The following is a 10448-nucleotide window of genomic DNA, read 5'->3' as shown; positions in this document are numbered from 1 at the left end:
TTTAATTGCTGTTATTTAAAACAAATAATTAAATAAGATTGACTCTTAATGTTCGTTTTTATTATTTTTTAAATATTTTTAAAACGACTTGTAATATATGAAGCGATTATTTGGGACGAGTGAGAAAAATGGACTAGAAGAAAATTTTTAGTAAGTATACATCCCGACAACATTTATTAGATTGTATTTGTGTTTAATACGATTTCATTTACATAAATTTGCATTTACATAAATCAAGAATATAATGTATCTCAAACTATCATATTTACAAGCAATTTTATACTTTATGTATACACTTTATTATTTAAAGTGACTATTGTTAGAATTTCATTATTTAAGAACAATAAATAAAATAAGACTTATGGGAAAATGTGTTTCTGTTTATGTTTTAAATGAGAAATACTAGTTTTATTTTGACTTGACAATTAGTTAGTTGGATTTATTAAATTACGCAAAGTCTATCATTTGTTGAGGATGTTTTGTTAAAATATCCGTGGCGGCGTTTTGAGTCATTCCGATTCAGTTAACTATACACTAAACTGTGGATAAGGGACTCTTCAGACTTATCAGAGTTAGGAAAGCAAGACCGTTAAAATCCTGGGTACTGCCGTCAGATATATGTGTGCTACTTGTGAAATTGACGTCAACGATTTGGTGAGGATCTGTTAAAAACCTTTGCAAATAATTGACAGAATTCCTTAACGCACTATTCAGTTTCAATATAAACACCCTAAATCGTTACTTGTATCTCCATAATACATGCTCGATACGTTCATTATATCTGAACCGATTTGTATTTTTGTTTTTCAAATAGAACGGTTTGCCGCATTCCGTTTACTTGGTAGAAGAATAATAGTTTATGGTAGAGTCCGAAAAAGAAAACAGCAAATCATTTGCAATTTGTACTCAGTTTAGTAATAGCTCGGATAAGTGTGATGGTATCTTTATACTCCGAAAAAGTGTGTAAGAATTCATACATATTGTGGACAGTACCGTGAATTGTAGAGGTACTTTGAGAATATTGAATGACCTTTACTTTAATATTCGCAGAGTATCAGTATAGTACACTATATTAATATCATGTCTCTTATAATGTTTAATGTCATCTTTTATTCATTTTTCTTATAGTTATTCACAAATTATGTAGTTCTATCTAGTTTGTGTAAGTGGCCCTGCCGTACTAACAAGATGTAATATAAATAAATAAATAATAATAATACAATTTCGGGCCAAACGTGTTTTTTCGCTTCGCCTTACGGACATTAACACTGCTGTTTGGATATTCTAAATTGTAATAGACAGCCTACGTACCAGATTATTTATAAGGTCTCTCCACACGTAGGTCCTAGAACTCGCTACATCTGACACGCCGATTTTTATCTGATCGACCGGTGTGGAGAGACCCTCAGACAAGACAATATAATATATAAATAGATAATAATGAGTATAGCTTTAGTTTATATATAAAGCAATTGGTGGAAACCATAAAAAATATCATTAAAAATAAATATAAGATAGTGTTCAAAATTTTATTTTTGGATTTTAGTAGTATTATGTTGTCGTCCATTAGTATTTTTTTTTAATATAAATTAATAATTAAAAAGGTTTTCGGAAATAATAACTTTGATTTGTTCGTGTAAGTATAATTAAGGTTAGCAAAGATATAATTTTATTGTAATAATATTGATAATTTAAATAATAGAATTGATAATTTTTGTTAATAAATCATTGAAATCAAATTGTTTTTTTTTTTGTTACAACTTGAAGGTCCTGGGTTCGACTTCTGGCAGGGGCAATTTGGGAATTTAAAATTTCTTAATTTTCTCTGTTCTGGTGGGAGTGTAGCGACACATATGTGTGCGTGCAGTGCATTTTGCTGATTACTACAAAATGTATTGCACGCAGACACACGTGGAGTCCGCCCGTTCTCGCCACCATTGGCAGTCGTGTTTGCGCACAATAAACAATACCAGTGCCATGAAGTGTTTCATTTAGACACCCCGATAGGGCATTGGTAAAGGAGGTTTCGGCCGTGGCTAGTTACCACCCCGATGTGGCGCTAAGCAATTTAGCTTTCGATAAGATGTCGCGTAGAAACCAATTAAGGTTACCGCTTAGACTGCATCATTGCTAACATCCAGGTGAGATTGCAGTTAAGGGCTCACTTATAGTAAAATAAATTTAAAAAAAATATCCTCGGAAGTGGGACATCAGAATAGGGAGACGAGGCTGGGAGGCTTCAGATTGTGAATGGTTTACTTCACACGCCTTTGAGAACATTATGAACAATATATTTATAATAATATAGTATTTGTAGGACAACATATTAGTCTATATAAACAAAAAGTGGATATAAACGGTCGCTTTACAAGAAATGGTCATAAATTAGTGACATCTGTCATATTGTCTGCGAAAGGTACAGAAGTCATTTGTGGGATTGACTATTTTATTTATTTACGCTTTTATAATATGATTCTTAAGGTAATTTTGGACCTACCAATGCATAATTTTAATGAATATGTTATAACACATTTAACACAGCGAGGTTACTATGCAATTGTAGGTGTACTGTGAATTTATTAATGACAAGGTTGCTTGGAAGCATCCGGCTCCGCTTTCATCTCTCACAAGATAGAAAAATGAATGTTAAAATGCAAATTGTTGATGTTGGAAAAGAGCACGAGTTTCTTGCCGGCTCACAATCTGCTACAATCTACCTTCCGAACCGATGGTAGAGTCACTAAAAACAGACAGACTGGACTTTTCAAAAGGGCTTATATTAGGCCTACTTGAAATAAATGAAATTTGAATTATGGATAACTCTCAGGCATTTAGGTTCCCTCACGATGTTTCCCTTCTCTGTTAAAGCAAGTGATATTTAATAGCAGTGGGTATCGGTCGATTGGTTGACTGGTTGCTGCCCCGTTGATATAGTGGCGAGCATTTTGGATTGCAGATCAGTCAAAAGTCAGATCGTCCAAGGCTGTTTAGTCATACACACTAGACAAAGACACCTCAATAAAATATTAATTTTATATATAGTGTAGTGCATTTTTTGCCAGTGTCTACTCAGCGCTTTATTAAAAAATAACTCAAAATTCTAAAATTCTTTATTCATGTCTGCCTATCACAGACATTTATGAAGCGTTCATAATTGTAAGGGGATGGTGATAAATACGTTCGCCAACCTAAACCTAAAAGGCTTCCAAACGAGCCCTGGTCTTAGAAGAGCCCACAACAAACTTTGCCGGGTATTTTTTTTGTTATACAAAAGCAAATACCCTAGGCCCTTTTAACAATTTTATTAGTCATTAGGGGAGTTCATACATATCCCTCCAAGGGCACACCCATGAAGAGAGCACATGCATTTGCGCACACTTGTGCACAATCATATCTCTCGGCAAAGTAGGATAGAATATAGTAACTTAAAACGCATATAACTTCAAAAAGTTAGAGGAACTAAGTCGCTGAAGTGTCGAAGCTAAAGTCTTACAAATTAGGCTTTCGCGGCTTCAAATGCCATCTTCTATCTTCTATCTATCTATCTATATATATAAAAGAGAAAGTGTGTGGGTATGTTCCGTATAGGCTCCGAAACGGCTGGACCGATTTCAATGAAACTTTCAGGGAATCTCCGGATTGACCTGGCGAGTAATCCTGTAAAGTTTGGTGACGATCGGAGCACTCCTATTTTTGAATTGTCAAACTGTCAAATACAGCTTTTATTTACTATGATGATATTCCATTGTTGAGTGTACATGGGTGTACATAATAATCTTCACCCTCGCGAGAAGAGAATAGAAGAGAATGAAATACGGAGAGAAATAAATGATTTAATATATTATGAGACTTAAATTAAAAATTATCGTAAAATAAAGCAAAATCTAGCCCGGCGAAGCGGACTGGGTACGCTAGTTGTATATATAATATACTAGCCGTTTCCCGCCCGCTTCGCTGGGCGAATTGAAAAAGGATATAAATTACATTTTATGTTTCATTTTTATTTATTTTTTTCATATTTTTATTATTCTCCTTTTTTTTATTTTTGTATGAACATAAATAAAAAAAAAGGAGCATTGCATTCATTTTAATCTATTACATTTCCGCGATCCCGCAATAAAAGAATTCGTCGGTTATGTAGTCTGCAAAAGTAAAATGAATGTAAAATTCTTAGTCCGTTGATTGGATAGCTTACATGTAAAGTTAAGTTTTTGAAACCTCTCAATGACTTTTTCTCCGCTGCCAAAAAGACGATTGTTGTAAGGAAATACACGAATATCCCTACATACACGAAGATCCCCACCAAATTTGGAGTCTGTAGAAGTTACAGGTTAGAAATAAAAATTTTAGATTTTAACACCCACCCCCGCAATTCCTGTCGGAAGTAGACTTTATTGAAATCCATTTTGAGATGTTCTTTATGTGAATAATAAAAGATTCCTACCATATTTAGAATTTTTAGAAGCTATATTTCGAAATTGAAATTTTTTATTGTTAACACCCACCCCCGCGAACCTTATTGGAGGTGATTCATTGTAAAATCCGCTCGAAGATCATTTTTATATTACATATAGAACACTCTCACTAAATTTGGAGTCTATAGGAGCTATCGCTTGGAAATTGAAAATTTTCATTGTTAACGCCCCCGCAATCTTCTTTGGGGTAGGATATCGTAAAATTTGTTCATAAATCATTTTTACATCACTTATAGAAAATTCCTACAAAATTTGGAGCTTGTAGGAGCTTTAGCTGGAAAATTAAAAATATGAATTGTTAATACCCACCCCCGCAACCTCCTGTGGGGTGAGCTATCGTAAAATTCATTCATAGCCTATTTCTTCACCTCTTACAGAAGATTCCTACCAAATTTGAAGTCTATAGGAGCTATAGTTTAAAAACGGGAATTGTTCATTGTTAACGCCCCCGCAATCCCCTTTGGGGAATGAATTTCTTAAAATCTATTCATAGCTGACCTCTACATAGCAAAAGTAATATTCCTACCAAGTTTCACGTTTCTAAGTTCTAAGTCTTATGGTTCCCGAGATTTCGTGGTGAGTGACTATATAGATGGGAATTCTTCGATTATCATCGAAATTTTTAACTTTTTATCGGGCTTTTTTAAAATTTTCTTACATACAAAACTTACTCCTGACAATTCTGAAGATAAAAAAAAAGCCCAATTGGTCCAGCCGTTCTCCACTACCGTGAGAAGATTCTTAGCTGAATGTAAAAAAACATAATCCGTTTAATACACTCTGTTGAAATCCATGAAAACAAAAGAATCAAGAGAAAATGCTTATCTTTTGTTTTTATTAGCGGGATAAATGTTCATAAAAGTAAAACAGCAATAAAAAAATGAAGGAATGTTGGAATTCAAAAAATAGATAGCCATAAACCATCTAGGAAAAATTTCGCATCGAATGGTGGTAGTTTCATGTCGATACGATCAGTGGTTTAGGCGTGATTGAGCCTCAAACGAAGACCATTTTCATTATATATATATAGAGATTGTAAACAGTGTATATTTCGACGCTCTTTTTACATGCAGCGATTTATAACTATTGTTGTTTAAAAAGGATATAATAACAATAGAGGCCATACTTCACAGTTGAAGCGTCGATGACGTAGGTTGTTGTGAAACAAATACCAATTTTTTTTTTCTTTTGAATAAATTATACACCCACCCAAGGAAATCGATTTAGTTTTTTTAAAGAGCTTTATTTGTTACATGGGTACCTATTATGACAGGTTTTTTTTCTGCAATCACACCTGTGATTATGACAGCACAGGTCAGCACAGCACAGCACAGCACAGCGCAGCGCAGCACAGCACAGCACAGCACAGCCCAGCACAGCACAGCACTTTTAAATTAGTAAAACCAAGTCGATTAAAGCCGGATGTTATAATAATGTTGAATTACAATCGTTGTTCTTTAAAGTAGCTCAAAACATGCGTAGCTACAGGTGAGTTTATGAATAAGGACTTTCAAATTCCTTTTGACTTGTTAAAAATCTGTGACGTGTGATACAGTCTTGTTACAATGCGCCGATGGAAATATTAGTTATGGGCTTGTGGACCGTTACTGGCTTTTACAATGCACGACTTCAACCAGAAACGACTGTGGCGACTAAACCTAATTTTTGATAAAACGCATTATATAATAACGCAGCAGTTGACATTTGGTAATTATTCCTTAGATATAATTTTAAAATACCCACTAAATAAAACACAAAAAACCGACTTTGTAATACATCTAAAAAGCAAGAAATTAATATTTTCTACAACATTGTTAAGTAGATGAAAAGTAAAATGTATTTTCTACATTTTACTGGTAGGTTAACGCCCTGGCGTCTATATAAAAAGGAATACGAAATATATTATGATCTTAAGGTACTAAATAGTAACTTTCGAACACAGAAATACCTAGTGGAATTTAAAAATAATGTTTGAACTGTCCTCAATCGTTATAAAAATGTACAAAAAAATACCACTTCAACTCGTGCGATCAACCGGGCGCTTTTGTTTTACCTCTGAAATTCATTTATTAAACTTATATTAATCGCAATCGTATCGCAATCATGAACTGTAAAGCGTCTTTAATTATAATGCTCACGGCAACTTAGTGCCGACTATTACATAAAATAACAGTCAGTGGGCAAGTCAGGTGGAAGAGTGTCGTGTGCAACCACCCGCGTCCTAAATCACAGGTGAGTTCACGTAATTGTATACGATATCGATTGTGCATTTTTAAACTCCTACACAAAAAGAGTGCTACAAGTGGTCCAATTTAATAGTTAATCTATTTATCTTAAGCATAAAACGAAAGGACAAATTTTGATGCGCTTTTTGTATTATTAAATTACGTACCTAGGTAGGTATTTATAATTTCTTCGTTTAAAATACATGTTTGACTAGGCCACTATGACATTTATAAAGTTTATAGGAGCTCAGCGTCAGTTAATTTTCTGCATAAGCTCTTTTTTTTTTTTTTTAAAGGATGCGAACTTTGAAAAAACAATCTACATTTGTTTTTGTTTAATTGTACTTTAGATTAAATACGTAGGGACCTAACCTATATAAGTAGTGTAAAAGGGTAATTATATTTTATTACTTTTTTGTGACTTTAAAGCTTTTGATTTATTATGTTAATGTAGTATATGAAAGCTAACTGATTTTTAGATATATTTACTTTTGAAAATATTAACCAATAAATGGGAAAATCCCTTTGTGGAGCACTGGGTTGGTACACACTCACACACCAAGTGCAAGGGGGTAATCACCTTAGTTAGGAGATTCCTAATTATTTATTATTTATAGGTTTGGCCAATTTTAGTTTATAATATACCTAGTAGGTACATAAGATAATTGTTATTGTTGTAGCTATGGATTTTTAACTGAATTAAACGTTATTATTGTCATTAAAACTTACTACGCCTAATTTAAATGCACTTTTTTTCATAAGGTATGGCATGTACTTAGCTATATCATTCTACCTACCTACTTGTCTACTATCTAGTAGTTTGTAGTAGGTAAATGTGTTCCAGGAAAAATATGCCTGCCTACCTATAGTTACTGCGATTTTCTGTTGCCAATGTTACATTGAACAGTCAAATGATTCCGTCTTGATGTTAATTTAATCTATACTTTTAAACCAATACCAGCGGTCCCTTGCGACTTCGTCCGGGTATATGTCAACCTGAAAAGATGGACATACGCTGTCGCTGTCTTTTTTTCGAACTTTTAGGCTGCCAGTCCACCGGAGCGGAGCGAGGCAGCGGAGCTGAGAACGGACTAATGCGGAGCGCAGTGGCGTTACTATGTCTGGTTCACTTAAGAGTAGCAGAGATTTTGTGCAATCCTTTTGGTTAATAATTCTCCGTTTCTCGGCTCCGCTGCCTCGCTTCTCTCCGGTGGACTGGCAGCCTTAAGCGGAAACAACTTTGTGATACATGATTTTTCGAAAATTTAACCGTTTACGCAGCGCACGCAATTGGAAAAAAAACCCCGATGGAAAAACATTTTTCATTGGCGCTAGGCTTCTATTGGTCTTAGCTTGCTGATATGTTATAGCCTATCTCCTTCTTCTTCTTCTTCTTTCCCTGGGCTTGTCTCCGTACTTGGTTTGCCGGAAACTTCCGTTGTACGTAGTGCCACTGGTACGGCTCCCCGCTGGGTCACTCCAGCCAGCCCAGCTCACTCCAGAAGCTTAGCCCGCCCAGATTGCCAAGTGCTTCAGGGAATGATGCTGGGGAGGTATACTGCGCGTTGCAGCATACCTTGGCTAGCATATTATGGGATGCCAATTCCTTTCTCTCCCTCAGGAAGTTTGGAATTCGTCAGGATATTCCCTGCAAGAATATTGTACCAAGCATAGAATATCGTAACTCCGTATATCGATACATCGTTATCAAGTAGGCCTGTAGAGGCCTATCTAAATAATATACTCGATTGATTATAATCTAACACCTCTCTTAATCGGGTGCGAAAATTCCATTTACTGGAGGAGAACCCAATTGGTTTGTCCGGAATTTCATTCACGAACCCAGAATTTCTCACCTGCAGTTTTGGTGAGGTATTAGAGTAAAACTTTCATAATGATTACCATCCGTAGTACGTATCCGTATCTTAGAATTCACTTTGATAATTTAATTGCATTTTGCACACCAATAAGAAGGTAATGAATTCGAAGGGTTTGTTATTCTGGCTTATTGAGTAAATTATTTTTACTTCAGGGTGCATGGTTGGCGTATTTATAGTACAATAGCAATATGATGAAAATCTGATAATGATTATTATACTTGGACAGAACTCTGCAACGAACTGCGTTTAATCATTCTCATTTGGTTTATTATCAAACAATACATATCTCACTCTCACTCTTTTACATAATTATATTTTGTTGGATTTGTCTATATAATCCTTTTAATAATATAAATGTGAAAGTGTGGATGTTTGTTACTCAAACACGCAAAAAGGATTGAACGGATTTGTATGAAATTTACGCTCAGGTTGCCTTTAAAAGATCACTTTTAGTGATAAGGCCGCCTGCATGCACCCTAGCACTAAGTACTATTACTGTTTTCTATGTATTTTTCCTATTGTGTTGTGTTGCGATAAAGTTTTTTATAAATTCTACTACCGTCAAATACTAAGCAATTTAGTGCTTGACGTTTCAAAAATTAGGCCTACTTAAAATAAATGAATTATAAATTTAGAATTTTTGAATTTTGGTGCGATATCGTATAGAAACCTATTAGGGGTGTGACTACAATATTACCAAACAGGTTAGCCCGTTACCATCTTAGACTGTGATAAAGAATTATAATTTAAATGTAGCAATTTGGCTGTACGGTGATATACCTTTGCCTTTTCCATAAGGGATTTTTTTTTTAGTAAATGTGGGTATTTGTCTATTTTATTGCACTATTGCATTATGAGTTGAGACCCGTGGTCTGTAGCGGGCCAGTAATCCGTAGATAATGATGTTGATCTTGATGATAGAACGTAAGTACCCAGGACGAATTTAAAGGACCTGAAATAATTTTCTGAAGTCTTTTCTTGGACTTCTGCTAGCCAGGCTGCATTAGGAATAAATAAGGAAGCAGTAGGACCGCCAATACTGGCTTACGGCAACAAAGTAATATAAAAATCAATAGTAAAAGGCAGGTATATCGAGTAGGTATTTAAATATGTACAACGTAGATAATTGAGCGTTGGAGATCGATGTTTGGACACGTGTAAAACCAGTGTTATGGTTATTTATCGGATCATAGATGGTGTTTGTTTGTCTGTATCAAGGCATGAAGAGCTGGTCTTTTTTTTATGAATCTGTTTTTACCAATACTATTATTCTGAACCATCGGTTTTTATGCGTCTCATCTGGTGACGATGCAGTCTCAAAAACCTCCTACGCTAAATCGCTTTGTTAAAGTTTAAAGTTTTGAAGGAAGGGAAGCCACGACGGAAGCCTTATAAAAACTTACTGTTATAAAAAAATTTTCAAAAATTCAAAATTTATTTATTTCAAGTAGGCCTAATATAAGCACTTTTGAAACGTCAAGTCTGTCTGTTTGTAGTGATTCTACCACCGGTTCGGAAGGCAGCTTCTACCGAGAAGAAGCCGGCAAGAAACTCAGCAGTTGCTCTTTTCCAACATCAACAATTTACATTTTGCATTTTAACATTCATTTTTCTATCTTGTGTGAGCTGAAAGCGGAGCCGGAAGCTTCCAAGCAACCTTGTCATTAAAAACTAGACACTAGCTGACCAGTGCAACTTCGTCTGCACCAAATCGGTTATAATCGGAAAACACAAATAAAATGACATTTTCTAAAAATGAATCCTAGCTAGATCGATTTTTCACCCCCGAGGCCCGAAACCCCCTGTATACATATATAATAATCGTTGCAGCCGATTCCGAGTTTCCAATTGAAATATACAAGAATTGC

The 10448-nt window shown here is 34.9% G+C and overlaps 1 protein-coding gene across 1 annotated transcript in view; it reads left to right on the top strand.

Moving 5' to 3' along the window:
* Positions 1-6502: 6502 nt before the first annotated feature.
* Positions 6503-10448, top strand: part of LOC120634187 (aminopeptidase N-like) — a 54632-nt gene continuing 50686 nt past the window's right edge. The window contains exon 1 of the mRNA XM_039904636.1: positions 6503-6707. The gene's annotated coding sequence lies outside the window, so the exon portion shown is untranslated. The remainder of the gene's footprint in view (positions 6708-10448) is intronic.

This window comes from Pararge aegeria, chromosome 23, assembly GCF_905163445.1.
Source record: "Pararge aegeria chromosome 23, ilParAegt1.1, whole genome shotgun sequence".
Lineage (NCBI taxonomy): Eukaryota > Metazoa > Arthropoda > Insecta > Lepidoptera > Nymphalidae > Pararge > Pararge aegeria.
The sequence above is the reverse complement of the archived record's forward strand: the minus strand, read 5'-3'. Positions and strand labels throughout refer to the sequence as shown.